This window comes from Schistocerca gregaria, chromosome 3, assembly GCF_023897955.1.
Source record: "Schistocerca gregaria isolate iqSchGreg1 chromosome 3, iqSchGreg1.2, whole genome shotgun sequence".
NCBI classification, from domain to species: domain Eukaryota; kingdom Metazoa; phylum Arthropoda; class Insecta; order Orthoptera; family Acrididae; genus Schistocerca; species Schistocerca gregaria.
In genome coordinates, this window is record NC_064922.1 from 264,339,414 (window position 1) to 264,357,558 (window position 18,145).

At 42.2% G+C, this 18,145-nt stretch overlaps 1 protein-coding gene across 2 annotated transcripts in view; it reads right to left on the reverse strand.

Moving 5' to 3' along the window:
* LOC126354142 (uncharacterized) overlaps positions 1-18,145 on the reverse strand; it is a 285,667-nt gene that overhangs the window by 187,020 nt on the left and 80,502 nt on the right. For both annotated transcript variants that reach the window (XM_050003553.1, XM_050003551.1), the window contains exon 2: positions 11,457-11,542. The gene's annotated coding sequence lies outside the window, so the exon portion shown is untranslated. The remainder of the gene's footprint in view (positions 1-11,456; positions 11,543-18,145) is intronic.

Consider the following 18,145-nt stretch of genomic DNA (forward strand, 5'->3'; position numbering starts at 1 on the left):
AATTAAGAAAATACATGAATTTCACAGCACAAATAAGGTACACTTGGAGAATGCTCTGAAGAAATTTGTAAATAAGAACTACTTGGGAACGATAACACCTACACCAAACGCGACAAATATGCAATCCTAAAATAAAAAATAGATCTGTACAATTATTTAATGTTACCTGGAGCTATGGTTGAAATTATTGCAGTATATATAAAAGGCCCCCAACACCTTGACAGAACCATAGACCTGGCTGTTATGAGGTAGTTTGCGTATCTCAACGTATCGAGGTGCAATCTTATAGGAGGGGTACCTATGGAGACGCCAAGCAAACATGCGGGTCTTGCAGAGGGGCAGCATTCGTACACATAATAGTAACCCTTATAAACTATTTGCTAATTCAAAATTTGCAGACAGTGGTACATCTTGCAGAACATACTCTTCATTGATATTGTTTGTTGAACTCCACAGTCACAGTCACTTACAGACTAACGTTAAATTGGAATTTGAAGAATACATTAAATAAATGTTGAAACAAAAGAATTAGGAAGAAAGATAACAATCGAAGCAATTTTAGTCGAGTATTTGGCAATCACTACGGCGGCTTCAGAACTTGCCGATATCAGCTCATCAGTGATATCTCATGCAGGACGTAATCTGCAATGGTATAAGTGTTCCACAGTATGTGGATCTCAACAGTTACAAAGAGTTCATGTTGTGGAATATCCGTATTTCCAAAAATTTTCTTTTGGGCTCCCAACCCCTGTTTTGAGCCTCTTCAGGATTTTCCACAAGGACCGTTCTTCAGTGAAATCAGGTGTTAGCTAGATTTTTCTCTGGTGTTCAGACCTAATATTTCACATAAAAAATCGAAAATACGTCTGTTGGCTATTATTATCTGTTGTCCTCATAAAACTTCCCGGACGTCAGTCTTGAAGCAGAAAGGTGGTGAACATATAAGGAGTGTTAACCGGCGTTAGATACACTCCTGGAAATGGAAAAAAGAACACATTGACACCGGTGTGTCAGACCCACCATACTTGCTCCGGACACTGCGAGAGGGCTGTACAAGCAATGATCACACACACGGCACAGCGGACACACCAGGAACCGCGGTGTTGGCCGTCGAATGGCGCTAGCTGCGCAGCATTTGTGCACCGCCGCCGTCAGTGTCAGCCAGTTTGCCGTGGCATACGGAGCTCCATCGCAGTCTTTAACACTGGTAGCATGCCGCGACAGCGTGGACGTGAACCGTATGTGCAGTTGACGGACTTTGAGCGAGGGCGTATAGTGGGCATGCGGGACGCCGCGTGGACGTACCGCCGAATTGCTCAACACGTGCGGCGTGAGGTCTCCACAGTACACCGATGTTGTCGCCAGTGGTCGGCGGAAGGTGCACGTGCCCGTCGACCTGGGACCGGACCGCAGCGACGCACGGATGCACGCCAAGACCGTAGGATCCTACGCAGTGCAGTAGGGGACCGCACCGCCACTTCCCAGCAAATTAGGGACACTGTTGCTCCTGGGGTGTCGGCGAGGACCATTCGCAACCGTCTCCATGAAGCTGGGCTACGGTCCCGCACACCGTTAGGCCGTCTTCCGCTCACGCCCCAACATCGTGCAGCCCGCCTCCAGTGGTGTCGCGACAGGCGTGAATGGAGGGACGAATGGAGACGTGTCGTCTTCAGCGATGAGAGTCGCTTCTGCCTTGGTGCCAATGATGGTCGTATGCGTGTTTGGCGCCGTGCAGGTGAGCGCCACAATCAGGACTGCATACGACCGAGTCACACAGGGCCAACACCCGGCATCATGGTGTGGGGAGCCATCTCCTACACTGGCCGTACACCTCTGGTGATCGTCGAGGGGACACTGAATAGTGCACGGTACATCCAAACCGTCATCGAACCCATCGTTCTACCATTCCTAGACCGGCAAGGGAACTTGCTGTTCCAACAGGACAATGCACGTCCGCATGTATCCCGTGCCACCCAACGTGCTCTAGAAGGTGTAAGTCAACTACCCTGGCCAGCAAGATCTCCGGATCTGTCCCCCATTGAGCATGTTTGTGACTGGATGAAGCGTCGTCTCACGCGGTCTGCATGTCCAGCACGAACGCTGGTCCAACTGAGGCGCCAGGTAGAAATGGCATGGCAAGCCGTTCCACAGGACTACATCCAGTATCTCTACGATCGTCTCCATGGGAGAATAGCAGCCTGCATTGCTGCGAAAGGTGGATATACACTGTACTAGTGCCGACATTGTGCATGCTCTGTTGCCTGTGTCTATGTGCCTGTGGTTCTGTCAGTGTGATCATGTGATGTATCTGGCCCCAGGAATGTGTCAATGAAGTTTCCCCTTCCTGGGACAATGAATTCACGGTGTTCTTATTTCAATTTCCAGGAGTGTACATTACACATTTCTCTGTATACAGCCACCTCGCACTGAATGTTTGGCGGGGCAGTTCCAGCTAACGGTAGAATTTATGCACGTTTTAGGTTCCAAAAATTCAGAAGAGTGATATCCACTTGTTTAGCAGTCGCGGGAATAAGCTAAAAAGGGGTTAAAACATTCACCTGCTGTGTAACACAAAGATAAAGCCGTAGTTTTAACCGTTTTTGTTTATGCACCCCAGTAAGTTTCCCTATTTTTGCGCAATATGTTGTCTCATGCAAACACTCTCTGCTTTACAGTCGGACAGTGCTGCTCGAAACTCAATGTACGGTAAGGAGTGAGACCAATATGTTTGGGCTGGAAACGGTGTTCCAGCTTCACACCTCTTCAAGACGCTCCTAGTTATCTCAGGGCCTGTCGATTCTTCAGATTGAGTGCGCACACTTATGGTTTGCTGGGATTTGGTTTTAACTGGATTTTACAGTAGTACTTTATCTCCTCCAACGCAGTGTCAAGATTTAGTTGTACCTGCTCAAAGATCTCACTCTTGCAACATAGGGTGAGATACTTAATCAGGGTAGGTGGAACTTGGTATGTTATTAAAAACTTTGTGTTCTGCCTTAGGGCAGGTCTTGTCATGGGGGAAGCCTCGTCAGAGAGCTCCACCGCATGAGCGTTTGGGGAAGTGATTCCAGTGGTGGTTTCCCGTTGCCTTCCACTGATGATGATGAAATGATAATGAGGACAACACAACACCCAGTCCCTGAGCGGAGAAAATCTCCGACCCAGTCGAGAATCGAGCCCGGGACCCTTGGCGTGACAGACCACCGCTCTGACAACTCAGCTATCGGGGCGAACGGTATGTTGATCGTTGGTTTAAACTTTAAATAACAAAGAAGTCAAAACCCTGCCATGTTGTAGCATGTTCTTTTGGACCTTACATTGGCTGGACTGAACAGATTCTTGGGATATGCATTTATAAAGATATTGAATCACTAGCGGAAGATGTTAATCTTTGCTTATTCGATACATTTAGCGCAAGAGGATTTCTTGATTGATTATGTCGTGAGGTGCTGTTAGATCAATAAATGACACTCCTGTGACCTTTCTTGTCTCAAAGCTGTCTTCATTATGCTGGGCTAGATTTAATACCTGTGCTGTGTAGTTCCTATCCGATGCAAATCCAGGTTTCTGTTGTATTTAGAGGGTTACAACGGCTTGTAAGGTTCATTGTTCAAAGACCATTCACATATATCTTATGGAGATGATTCCTTGCACCGTCAATTGGCTTGTCTGATTCCTGAATGGCAGCCATACTAAACTTCGCCCATAACTTTGGGATCCGGCATTTGCTGAGACAATTATTGAAGTAGAATAGGAGCCAGTCATTTTTACCAAAATATTTTATGTGTCTTACTCTTATATTATTTAATCCAGAAGCTTTGCCAGCCTTAGCACCTGACGTTACCCTTCTCGAGTAAACTGCTTACAGAGATAGCTCAGTTCCTCTTCCGCGAATCTGCATATTTTTTGAGGACGTATAAATGCGACAATCTGTTTTATCATTCAAGCTGGAAACTATCTGAACAGTAGAAACGTCGGTGTATACAGATCTCGTGGTAGAATCATTATTTAATCTCTTTAGCTCTTTCCGTCCTAGAAAACTGAAGGAATTTCTATAACTGTTGCCTTGTATTCGGAGTAAGTCCCTGGTTCTGCATTCTCGAGAGTAGTCATCCGGGAGCATTTCCGTACTATTTCGACAAAGTCGTCGTAGAACACAGTTTCACCTATCTTCCGATCCAATATGACACTGAGTTTCTCCTATGTAGCCTTTCTGAAACGAAATCCTCGACGGAGTTATTTTCGCGCTCATAAGAACTTTACACATTATTCAGCGTTGTTATCGCCAATAAACAGCAGACCAGGATTGTAGCTGCGCCTCCATCTGCCCCTGTTAAACGTCTTGGGTTGTTTATCGCTATGGACTGTCAGCTCGTAAAGGTCTGCCCGTTGAACAACTATTGGAGAACATTCTCATCGTTTTCATCATCTTCATTATAACGCGATATAGTACTAAGATTGTTGAAATTTCCATTTACAAACTTCTCGTTTCCTTTATGACAGGTCTTAGGACTGTCGAACCCAAATTTTTTACCCAGACATTTGTATATAGAGGAAATAACACAATCATTAAATGCAACGGTGAAAATCTCTAAGTTGTTTCTTTCTCTGACATCAGTGGATGTGGACTTAATAGCCGGTTTTGCGAACGCTGAATTCTCATACTGTCGATGGGGCCTTGTAACATTAGCTAACATAGCCTTGCTATGTTAATACTGTGAACTGTTGAATCAAACAGGAAGCTATAGCCGTTACATTTCACCAGTAAATGCGATCCACCTTTATAGTTTAATAATGGTGGCATCTTCTTGGATAAAATGTATCAGGGGTAAAACAACCCTCACTAGGATATCGTGGCGGGAAGGAATCAGAAAGATGTCACCACGAAAAACTGGTAGAAGCAAACCTTGTCATCAAGCAGTAAAAGAAACCGGGGAGAAATTTGTAACAGGAATTAAAGTTCAGGAAGATAAAATTAAAACTTTAAGGTCTGCTGATGACTTCGAACGTCCTCCAGATACGGCTAATGACTTAGGAGATCATTTGAACGGAACGGATGCACTTCTGAAAGGAGGTTATAAAATTAATATCAACAAAATGGAATTCAGCTGAATTATATTGGTAATTACTTAGAAAACTGGGTTAGAAAATAAGACACTACAATTAGTAGACTGGTTTTGTTATTTATGCAATAAAACAACTGCCTATAGGCATAGTAGAGGGAATATACGATACAGACTGACATTAGTAAGAAATGCATCCCTGAAAAGAACAAATCATTAAAATCGAGTGCGAATCTTAATACTATGAAGTGGTTTCTGAAGGTCTGGAGTGTAGCTTTGCACGGAAGTGAATCGGGCACGATCAACAGTTCAGACAAGCAGAGAATAGAAGCTTTTGAAGTGTGGTGCCACAAAAGAGCGTTGAAGATTAGATCGGTAGGTCGCATAACTAATGGATCAGAATGGGAAGAATGAATATACAGGGTGTTTCAAAAATGACCGGTATATTTGAAACGGCAATACAAACTAAACGAGCAGCGATAGAAATACACCGTTTGTTGCAATATGCTTGGGACAACAGTACATTTTCAGGTAGACAAACTTTCGAAATTACAGTAGTTACAATTGTCAACAACAGATGGCGCTGCGGTCTGGGAAACTCTAGCGTACGATATTTTCCACATATCCACCATGCGTAGCAATAATATGGCGTAGTCTCTGAATGAAATTACTCGAAACCTTTGACAACGTGTCTGGCGGAATGACTTCACATGCAGATGAGATGTACTGCTTCAGCTGTTCAATTGTTTCTGGATTCTGGCGGTACACCTGGCCTTTCAAGTGTCCCCACAGAAAGAAGTCACAGGGGTTCATGTCTGGCGAATAGGGTGGCCAATCCACGCCGCCTCCTGTGTGTTTCGGATAGCCCAAAGCAATCACACGATCATCGAAATATTCATTCAGGAAATTAAAGACGTCGGCCGTACGATGTGGCCGGGCACCATCTTTCATAAACCACGAGGTGTTCGCAGTGTCGTCTAAGGCAGTTTGTACGCCTCAAATTCACGAAGAATGTCCAGATAGCGTGATTCAGTAATCGTTTCGGATCTGAAAAATGGGCCAATGATTCCTTTGGAAGAAATGGCGGCCCAGACCAGTACTTTTTGAGGATGCAGGGACGATGGGACTGCAACATGGGGTTTTTCGGTTCCCCATATGCGCCAGTTCTGTTTATTGACGAAGCTGTCCAGGTAAAAATAAGCTTCGTCAGTAAACCAAATGCTGCCCACATGCATATCGCTGTCATCAATCCTGTGCACTATATCGTTAGCAAATGTCTCTCGTGCAGCAATGGTAGCGGCGCTGAGGGGTTGCCGCGTTTGAATTTTGTATGGATAGAGGTGTAAACTCTGGCGCATGAGACGATAAGGAACGTTGGCGTCATTTGGACCGCAGCTGCAACACGGAGAACGGAAACCAGAGGCCGCTGTTGGATCATCTGTTGCACTAGCTGCGCGTTGCCCTCTGTGGTTGCCGTACGCGGTCGCCCTACCTTTCCAGCACGTTCACCCGTCACGTTCCCAGTACGGTGATATTTCAAACAGATCCTTTACTGTATCGCTTTTCGGTCCTTTGGTTACATTAGACCTCCGTTGAAAACTTCGTCTTGTTGCAACAACACTGTGTTCTAGGCGGTGGAATTCCAACACCAGAAAAATCCTCTGTTCTAAGGAATAAACCATATTGTCCACAGCACACTTGCATGTTGTGAACAGCACACGCTTACCGCTGAAAGACGACGTACAGAATGGCGCACCCACAGACTGCGTTGTCTTCTTTATCTTTCACATCACTTGCAGCGCCATCTGTTGTTGAAAATTGTAACTACTGTAATTTCGAAAGTTTGTCCGCCTGAAAATGTACTGTTGTCCCAAGCATATTGGAACAAACGGTGTATTTCTATCGCTGCTCGTTTAGTTTTTATTGCCGTTTCAAATATACCGGTCATTTTTGAAACACCCTGTAACTTGACTAGAAGAAGGAATCGGTAGTCAGGAGACATCCTGAAATCATGGAGTCTTGATACAGGGAAAATTCGGAGGTAAAAGTAGTGCAGGGAGACAAAGCTTGACGACAGTAAGAAGGTTCAATGAATGGAAGTTCCAGTTGTTGCAGTGAGATGAGCTATCATAGGTTAAACTAGTATGGAGAGCTGCATCGGTCTAGCTTGCGGACTGAAGATCACAACATCAGTATTTAATACCACCACAAAAGACATGCATCCATAATTAAACCAGTAGCATAAACCCTGATGTGAGAAGAACAACGTAGATTCATAAGCGAGTAATGGACGAGTATAATCTGAACTACAAGTGAAAAACGATTGTTGTTTTTCATTTGTAGTTCGCTGTTGCTATTTGAGCTCGCATATTGTCATTTTGTCATTTGAAGGTGGCAAGAGGAACTGTGGACACTAGAATATGGAGCGCCAAGTGAAGAAATCGAAACTTTTACGACATATTCTTCTGTTTTATTGAGTTCAATGGAGGGGTGACAGCAGAGGAGACAGTCAGAAACATTTGTGCTGTGTATGAGGATAATGCCATTGTACAGAGAACGGCAAGAATACGGTTTTCTTGTTTTAAGTGGAATCGTTTTGATGTGGCGCTACAGAAGAATGCTGAAGATTAGATGGGTAGATCACATAACTAATGAGGAGGTATTGAACAGGATTGGGGAGAAGAGAAGTTTGTGGTACAACTTGTCCAGAAGAAGGGATCGGTTGGTAGGACATGTTCTGAGGCATCAAGGGATCACCAATTTAGTATTGGAGGGCAGCGTGGAGGGTAAAAATCGTAGAGGGAGACCAAGAGATGAATACACTAAGCAGATTCAGAAGGATGTAGGTTGCAGTAGGTACTGGGAGATGAAGAAGCTTGCACAGGATAGAGTAGCATGGAGAGCTGCATCAAACCAGTCTCAGGACTGAAGACCACAACAGCAACAACGTTTTGATATTAGTGACTCTTTAAGTTGAGGAAGACCTTCTGGATTTGATGAAGTTCGCTTAAATGCATTAATCCACAAGGATTCATGTCAGTATTCGAGAACTGTCACATGTGATGAAATGCGGTCGTTCCACCATCGTGCGACATTTGTATGCAACGGCGAAGTTTCAAAAAGCGAGTGTATGGATACTGCATGCTCTAAGCCAAAATCACAAAAATCCTTGGGTGGCCACATACACATCTCTGCATGCTCGTCATCAGTTGGCTCTAGAACAATATCGGCCATTCGGATCCTGTATCGTTACTGGTGACGGGGAATAGTGTCTTTACGGCAAAATAGGGAAAAGAAATGAATGGTTGAGCCCAAACAGAGCAGCAACTCTTCGTACAAAGACCCCCCCCCCATAATTAACAAAAGACAATGCTATGCATCTGATGGAACACTGACGGTGTAGTGTAGTATGAGTTTCTTCCCCGAGGTGTAACCATCACTGCTGACGTTTGTTGTCAACATCTGAGACGCCTTGCAGACGCAGTCCAAGAACAACGAGCAGGAAGACAGCGTGAAGCGATGCGACCCCACGATACCTCCCACCCGCATTCTGATAGACTGACAAGAAACACTGATCAGAAGTTGGGTTGGGAAGCCATTCCGCATTCACCTTATTCACCTGATCTTGCGCTCTCAGATTTTCACCTTTTCCGCTGTCCAACAGCCTTCAATGAACTTTCTTTCCGGATGAAAATGCGCTCTGATTATGACTCGACGAGTTCTTCACCTCAAAACCACGCGATTTCTGCAGTAGAGTAAACGAGCAGTTGTCCCAACGTTTTCAAATCGTTGTAAATAGTGAATGAGAGTATATTTTTAATGGCTGAAGGTCCTGTTATGTGTATCTGTTGTGTTTATTGAATTTATGGAACAACGCCACGAACTTATGCACCAACAGAATATTTGTAGTTGAACAATTAATAAAAAAACTCAATTATATAATCTCTCCCTTTTTATTTAATTCTAAGATTATTTGGTGATTGATGACACGATCATACAGAGAAAATTATCGAAAATATTGAAGCAACACGAAATTTCAAGAAATTTAAAGTTTGGAAATTTGTGATAAGGTCTTAGGGGACCAAACTGCTGAGGTCATCGGTCCCTAGGCTTACACACTACTTAATCTAACTTAAACTAACTTACGCTAAGGACAACACACACACCAAACCCAAGAGAGGACTCGAAACTCGGACGGGGGGAGCCGCGCGAACCGTGACAAGTCGCCTAAGACCGCACGGCTGCCCAGCAAGGCAGGAAATTTAATAAATGCCGTTAAGACATTTCACAACAACACAGTTATAGCCATTAACAACAACTATTTAAAACTTTATAAGGAACTTGTACAAGAACGTACTATTTTCTGCTGTACTTATCAACATTTCTACTGATAAAATGCTACAAAAATGGAAACAGTGGTCTCCGAAAGTATAGATCTGTGTAACACTAAAAGAATAAACAATACCGAATCGTTGACGGCCAAGTACTGTTCGCCAATTCAGAAGATAATCTGCAATAATACGCAATAAAATGTAACAAAATATTAGAAGCTAGCTGATGCCCCCGTCTCCGCTCCCATATCAGAAGTGTTGTTATGGAGAGTTCAAAAATGGTTCAGATGGCTCTGAGCAATATGGGACTTAACTTCTCAGGTCATCAGTCCCCTAGAACTTAGAAATACTTAAACCTAACTAACCTAAGGACATCACACATACCCATGCCCGATGCAGGATTCGAACCTGCCACCGTAGCGGTCGCGCGGTTCCAGACTGTAGCGGCTAGAACCGCTCGGCCAGTCTGGCCGGCGTTATAGAGAGTGATGGTGAGTTACTAAACCAGTAATTTGTAAATCTCTGAGATTATAGTGGTGTAGACATGTATCATACAGCCTCTGTAAAAGCCTCCCACGTTCTACATGTACTGTCGCGACGTCTTTATGTTTCTCGTACAGCACTTAAATGACGCCTTCGTTACGAGCCTTCAAGCGTGTCAGAAGCTATAAGGATAGCACGACGCTCTGCGTCTAAGCTCTTGAAACACAAGACATTTGAGTTCCGGTGGACCTGTGATTTCTCCGAGGTTTGTTAGACTCGAGTAATTTTCACAGCTCGAGCTCTCTTAGAACTATGCGTTAAACAATACTTACGTTTGAGAGGTAAGTAATATAAATAATATTAATAACACGTTACTTAAGGCTTTCCTGAAGTAGTAGTTTTAAGTACGGTTCTCGCACTTGCCGTCAGGTTTTATTATTGAATTTCCTTAATATTTCAATATTTCTCTATAAGAACACTTCAGCAGGTGATGTAGTAGTTGTTAATTTCATAAACTGCAAGCACTATTAAATGCTGTATTCGCACTTTCACGGACTAATCTGTGAGCTCGGACAGTATTCGACCACCTCGTGAGCGTCGTCTTCATTCCACGCACGAATAAAATATTTAAAAACATTACTCATTCTCAAATATAATACAGCCGCTGAAATAGTCTACGTTCTATCTGTGGGTTCAAGTTAACTCCATACCAGATTTCATAAAATCGGTTCGCTGGTTACTTTCGCATTTGTAATATTAGTGTGGGTGGAAGTAAGGCTTGAACACACTGAGAATTGTATAAGCATTATATTCACTGCGTTGTATCAAATTATGTAAGACAATTTCACAAATACGATGAAGTTCAAAAATCAGAGAGTAAGTTGATTTCTCAAGGAGTAAACATTTTTCCATAATTTGTGTAATATTCTTAAAATCAATAAATATCTTGTACTACAGAATTTTTGAAGTAGCCTATTTTGTTCCACAGTATTCTAGCTGTCTCACTGAAACTGGTTCAGCGGTACAGTCGAAAAAACGTAACAGACAGACTTATTTTCGCATTGAATACTATTGTGGAAGTATCGATTTGTAAGGATATGCAATGTAAAAATTTCAGGAAACAAGACGGTAGCTATGTCAGTAGCAGACAAATATCATAAAATAGTTCAAATTATTAGAGATTTGCCTCATTCAGATATTTAGGATGTGAAATATCAAGTACTTCCTACAGTGTAGGGCCTACACTTTGAGAAAACATCCAAAATACAACAGGATAACTGTTAAATGTGACGAAAGCTGAAAATAAAATTACATGATGTCAGAACCTACAATATCCTAGGCCAGTTAATGATGATGTCTGAGATGAAAACGATGAATGTCGAATATATGCTGCAGAAATGAAATTTCTGAGATCTTCATTGGGTCTAAATTTAAGATACCAAATTATACGTACTGACGCTCAGAAGTCTCTTGGAGTTGTAAGTAGTCTAGTTGAAGATATGAGTAGTAGCATAGGTGATGCTACACCTGATAAGAAAACTCTCTCTTATATTATTACTTTAAGCCTGGCAGTACTCACCAACAGGATGAGAGGATTTGGGACGACCCAGGAACTTATGGAGAGAGCAGGTTTTCCACTGACTTCAGATGAGAACTCCGCCAAACCTGTAATTAGGAAGAAGATGAATAACATTTTAATAATTGTCCTTAAAGCAAGACAGAAGATCAGTAATGATCTTTTTCAAACAATTATGAACTGGATCTCTGAAAATGGACACTCTCAAACTTTTTAGGAAACGTATTGTATTTTGTTTCGTACAACAAATTAAGTCAAACTGACATTTGACGTATCACACGTGAAACACACAGTAAGCAGGGTAGAATGGCTTGAATTTATGGGTGTACATATTGATAAAAACTTGAACTGGAAGAAGCCTGTTACAAAATATTCCTGGGTCCGGTGTGGGATGGCAGTGGGCTGAGTGGACTACTGTAGCCTGTTGTGGGGTTGTGAACCACTGGGGGCTACTTCGTGAGATCGGGGGCTGTAGAGGGCAGTAGTGTAATGCAACATCATTGCACCACTTAGGACCAATCCATCTCTGAGACGTTGTCAAGAAATATTCTTAGTTACATGTGTCAGAGCCCTGTTCAAAAATGAAATTATCAGCATGTTCTCTCATTTATGAAAAAATCCGCAACATATCGAGTTATGTGTTTAGTGTTCCAGCCAGCAGACATCGGGATGGAATCAGATAAGCTGCAGTGGGTATCGCAACGGAACAGTGCCAAACACTGTCACGGAGGACGCACACGAGGCGTTGGTAAGAGCAGATTCTCTGACCCAGGTGTTTATCTACCTGGAGCAATAGCCCTCTCCCGGCAGTTCTTACGTTGATATCAACATACTGGAACCTGGCTCTCGCTTCGGGACGTCTCTGGGTTCCGAGTGCCATGTTGTTCTATCATTAGCCCTGATCGCGTTGTGATCTTCTCCGTGTTCGTCTCTAGGCCGTGTTCAGATTCTCTGCTCCCCCGTAGACTCACTCGCAAGTCATGATTTGTTCCCTCTTCCGGGGTTCAGCACCTCAGCTTTCAAGTCGGTTCACATCGCCTGGCACAATTACAATTGTGCCGACAGTAGCGGTTCGTGACGTTGTCCTACCCTGTGCAGATACAAAACCCGGACAATTGCTAGTAGAAGTCGCGCCCTGAGAGTTTCGAAGTAGCTTAATTATGTATGTACACTGAAGCGCCAAAGAAACTTGTACTGGCATGCATAATGAAATACAGAGATATGCAAACAGGCATAGTATGCCGCTGTTGCCGACAAGTGTCTGGCGCGCTTGTTAGATCTGTTACTGTTGCTACAATGGCGGGTTATCAAGATTTAACGGAGTGTGAACATGACGCTGTTGTCGGTGCACGAGCGACGGGACACAGTATCTCCGAGGATGTTCCGCTTACGACCATTTCACGAGTGTACCGTGAATATCAGGAATCCGGTAAAACGTCAAATGTCCGACATCGCTGCGGCTGGAAAAAGATCCTGCAAGAAGGGGACCGAAGACGTCTGAAGACAATCTTTCAAGTTGACTGAAGTGCAATCTTTCCACAATTTGCTGCATACTTCAATTCTGGGTCATCAATGAGGGTCAGCGTGCGAACCATTCAACGAAACATCGTCGATATGGGCTCAAGGCCCACTAGTGTACCCTTGATGATTGCGCGACACAAAGCTTTACGCCTCATCTGGGCCAGTCAACACCAAGACTGGACTGTTGATGACTGGAAACACGTTTCCCGGTCAAACGAGTCTCGTTTCAAATTCTATCGAGTGGATGGACGTGTGCGGGTATGGAGACAACCTCATGAATCCATGGACCCTGCATGTCAGCAGGGGACTGTTCAAGCTGGTGGAGGCTCACTAATGGTGTGGGTGTGTGCATTTGGAGTGATATAAGACCCCTGATACGTCTAGATACGACTCTGACGGGTCACACGCATGTAAGCATCCTGTGTGATCTGCGTTCATTCACGTTCATTGTGCATTACGACGGACTTGGACAATTACAGCAGGACGATGTGACACTCCACACGTCCAGAATTGCTAGACATTGGCTCCAGGAACATTTTTCTGAGTTTAAACACTTCCGCTGGTCATCAAATTCACCAGACATGAACATTAATGAGCATATTTGGTATGCCTTGCAACGTGTTGTTCAGACGAGATCTCCATCCCCTTGTACTCTTACAGATTCATGGACAGTCATGCAGGGTTCATGGTGTCAATTCCCTCTATTACTACCTCGGACATTAGTCGAGTCTATACCACGTCATGTTGCGGCACTTCTGTGTGCTCGCGGGGCCCCTACACGGCATTAGGCAGGTGTACCAGTCTCTTTGGCTCTTTAGAATAGATAGTAATGGTAATTCCATGTCGCTCGGTGTACAGGTGCAAGTCTTTCAGTTGGGCAGCATCGGCGACTTGCATGTCCCTAACGTACCTCATTTATCCAAGAGGAGGAAGGGGGACCTACAGTTTAACGTGGACACTGAACCACAAGTTGTTTCTGACGGCTCCTCACATCGTTGAAAAATGACAGCTAGGTTAAAACGAAGACTGAAAAATCCGTGGTCCTGCCGATATTCATTCCTGCGACACGTCGCTTTGCAGCCACGTACTTAATTGCTAAACCACCAGGCCGGAGATCTCAATTGACGGTTCATCTACAGGTTTTGTGAGCGAGTTTGCGAGTATCACAAATATGTGACATATATGACCGTATCTTTTGGTTTCATTGACTTAGAAGCTTAAATTATTTACGCTGCCAAGGGATCATAGACCTTAGTATTTGACACACATTCCAGCTTGATACCTCTACACGACCCTGAGAAAAATGGGTCTTAACAGTCGGTCAGACAGTTCAGCCACGGTTCAGTTTTAACCGACTCAGGTACGGAACACTAAGAAGAGGGTCCGTGAATCTTATTTCTGGAAATGGCATAAAACGTATAAAGCTTTGGAGTGCCTCTTTTATCTTGCTCGGCTACATTAAGGCTGCCGTGTTTCCATAATCTTGCGTTTTGATGGTTCACTTTACCACTTAAATGGTACGTAGCTTCACTCCTGAATACTATGTGAGGAAGGGAATTGTTATCTTCCATATCGGTGTCCAGCATGAACTCGCAAAACTCTGTTACCGTCATAAAGTGCTTGTAACTACTGAATTTCGTGTAGTTTGAAACACAAAAGTCGCTGTAAAACACACTAGATAGGCTTATGAAGGATAACTTTCAGCTGCCACTACAAGTAGACTTTTGTGGACTTTTTAGTATTTATTTATTGATTTCCCATTGTATGTAAGTATAGTGACTATGGCAAAACTTGGTAGCTACTATACAAAAAATAAAAGTACACATTAATTAGAGAACCTTGTAGAGTAGTAGGAAAACATGGAGAGGACGAATATAATGACAATGGGGAACGATTGATTGCAATTTGTGAAGAATTTGATCTAAAAATTACCAACACATTTTTCAAACATAAGAACATTCATAAATATACTTGGCAAAAGAACACCAAAGAACTTCGTTCTATAATAGATTATATTATCATTAGGCAAACAAGTAGTTTCAAAGCAGTAGACGTCAGATCTTATAGAGGAACCCAGTGTGGATCAGACCACTATCTAGTTAAAATGAAGTCTTTCTGGCCATAGAAGAATGCAAGGAGTGGTACAAGTAACATAAATAAAACGAACCAGACTGAGAAAGATGAAAATTTGCCTTTTAATATAGACAGCCTACAAGACGAAAGTATCAAAACACTATTTGCGGGAAGGATGGAAAGGAAACTGGTTGAATCATTTGAAGGAAGTACAGAGGAAATGTATGAGTATATAAAAGCTAATGTGAAAATCATAGCAACAGAGGTGTTGGGTAAAAAAGATAGCAACCACGACCGTGCAGCAGAGTGGTGGTCGGAGGAACTAGACGTCCTCGTTAGAGAAAAACGAAATGCGTTCCTTCAGTGGTTGAATGATAAATCAGAAGAAACAAGATCAATATACAAAAAAAAGAAGATTGAAGTGATGAAAAAAATAAGGATGGCAAAAAATGAAGCATGGGAAAGAACATGTGCCAAGGTGAATAGCAAATTAGGATTTGGGAGAGCAAAAGAAGCATCGTCAGTATTCAAAGGGCTTCGACAGGATACAAAAAGCAAAACTAATCTCCAACTGATAAAACAAAAGGAATGGGAAGAGTATTTCCGAAAATTATTAAATGAGGGGAGAGAAGAATATCTAGAAGAAGGAACAGGGGAAGATAAAGGACATGAAGATGATGAGATTCAGATTTTAGAAAGTGAAATACTTCAGGCGTTGAGAACAGGAAAGAATGGTAAATCACCGGGACCAGGCAATATCAATCTGGAGTGTCTGAACTATGGTGGTGACAAAATTGTGAAACGGATAACACAGCTCTTCAACAAAATGATACATGGAGAGTCAATACCCAACGAGATGAAGTTAGGTTACATTAATACAATATTTAAGAAAGGGGATCGCAAAATTTGTTCAAACTATCGAGGAATTCGTGTTACAAACACATTAATGAGAATTTTTGCGAAAGTAATTAAAAACAAACTGGAAAAAGATTTTAGAACCCAAGAAGAACAATGTGGATTCACGGCTGGGAGGTCATGTGTAGACCATATTTTCACATTACGACAGATTTTGGAGAAACATAGGGAAAAATCAAAAAATATAGGATTAATTTTCATAGATCTAGGAAAAGCGTATGATACTGTTCCAAGAAAATTACTTTGGAGAGCACTACGTATGGCAAACATAAACCTTCCCTTGATTAAAATAATACAACAGATGTATAAAGATAACATTTGCCAAGTGAAAGTTGGTAATAAACTTTCACAGAAGTTTAGAACAAGCAAAGGTCTTTTACAGGGCTGTCCCATGTCACCATCATTATTTAAAATCTATATAGATATTAGCCTTAGAACATGGTCTCGTAAATGTAATAGCATGGGATTAGAAATAAGAGATGGAGTTTACCTACATTATTTATTATTTGCTGATGACCAAGTAGTCGTAGCACAAGATGGGGAGGATGCTAACTATATGTGCAATCAACTAGCAGTAGCGTACAAAACTTGGCGTTTGAAGATTAATTGCCAAAAAACAGAATACCGGACTAATGATTCAGATGAGCTATACATTGAAGGAATGAAAATCGAAAAGATAAACACTTTCTGTTATTTGGGATACATTTTAGAAATCGAGGGAAAATCAGAATCAGAAATCAATAAAAGAATTAGTAGCGGAGGGAGGGTCATTGGGATGCTTAACTCAGTCTTATGGAGCAGGAATGTAATGAGTAAAACTAAAAAATTAATATACAAATCCATATTTGAGAGTGTGGCTCTGTATCGAACGGAGACCTGGACAATTAACATTTAGCTATTAAAAAATTACAAGCTCTAGAGATGGACTTCTGGAGAAGATCGGCAAGAATATCCAGGAAAGAAAAGATAAGGAACACCGAAGTAATAAGGAGAATGGAAATAAAAGAAAGAATATATGACGTAATGGGTAGGAAGAAATTACAGTGGTACGGGCATGTACGACGGATGGAGAAAACCAGAATACCAAAATTGATACTGCAGTGGGAACCGGAGGGGAGAAGAAGAAGAGGACGACCTATGACCACCTGGCTCCAGAATGTACAGCACAAAATGAGGAGAATGGGTGCAGAGGAAGAAGACACACAAGATCGAAACACCTGGAGAAATATTTTGAGAATATAGTTTAAGAACGGTTATTGTTTATATTGTAATTTCCAAGTAAATTATTATGTTGGAGATAAACCTCTGTAATGAGGAAAAGCTCAAAATAATAAAAATAAATTAATTTCATAATATAGTCTCAGGTATTACATAAAAATGTAGGTTTTTTCAATCTCAATTACTGCCGTGTATGGTTGACCTGTTGTCTGGAAAATCTAAAAAATGGTGCATATTCGGTAATCATGGTAATAATCAATGTTTTATATTAAATCTGGATGGCTGGACGCGGCTCCTCCCGTCGGAGGTTCGAGTCCTCCCTCGGGCACGGGTGTGTGTGTTGTTCTTAGAGTAAGTTAGTTTAAGTTAGATTAAGTAGTGCGTAGGCTTAGGGACCGATGACCTCAGCAGTTTGGTCCCATAGCCGTTACAACACATCCAATTGAATTCAAAGTTCAGGAAGAAGAAATAAAAACGGCAAGGGTTGCTGGTGTCACTGCAATTCTGTGAGAGACGGGAAAAGGACATGGAAGAGCAGTTGAACGTATGGAAAATGCCTTCAAAAGAGGTTTCAATCTGGACAGCAACAAAAGTAAAATAAAGGTAATGGAGTCAGTCGAATTAAATCAAGCAATCTCTGGGAATTATATCACGGAATGTGGTGTGTTTTGCTGTTTGGGAAACAAATTAGCTGATGGGCGATGTAGAAAGGTATGAAGAAAAATATTTCTCAAAAATAGGAATTTGTTATCACCTAATATAAATTAAAAAAACAGGCGATTTTATTTGGAGGTATTAGAAAACACGAACCACAAGTAGTTCAGACAAAAAGAGAACAGAATCTTTTGAAATGTTTTGTTACAGAAGAATGTCAAAGATTTGATGAACAGGTAGGGTAACTAATACAGAGGTCTAGAAACGAACTGTGGAAGAAAGAAATTTGGGGCACAACTTATAGCGTCTTA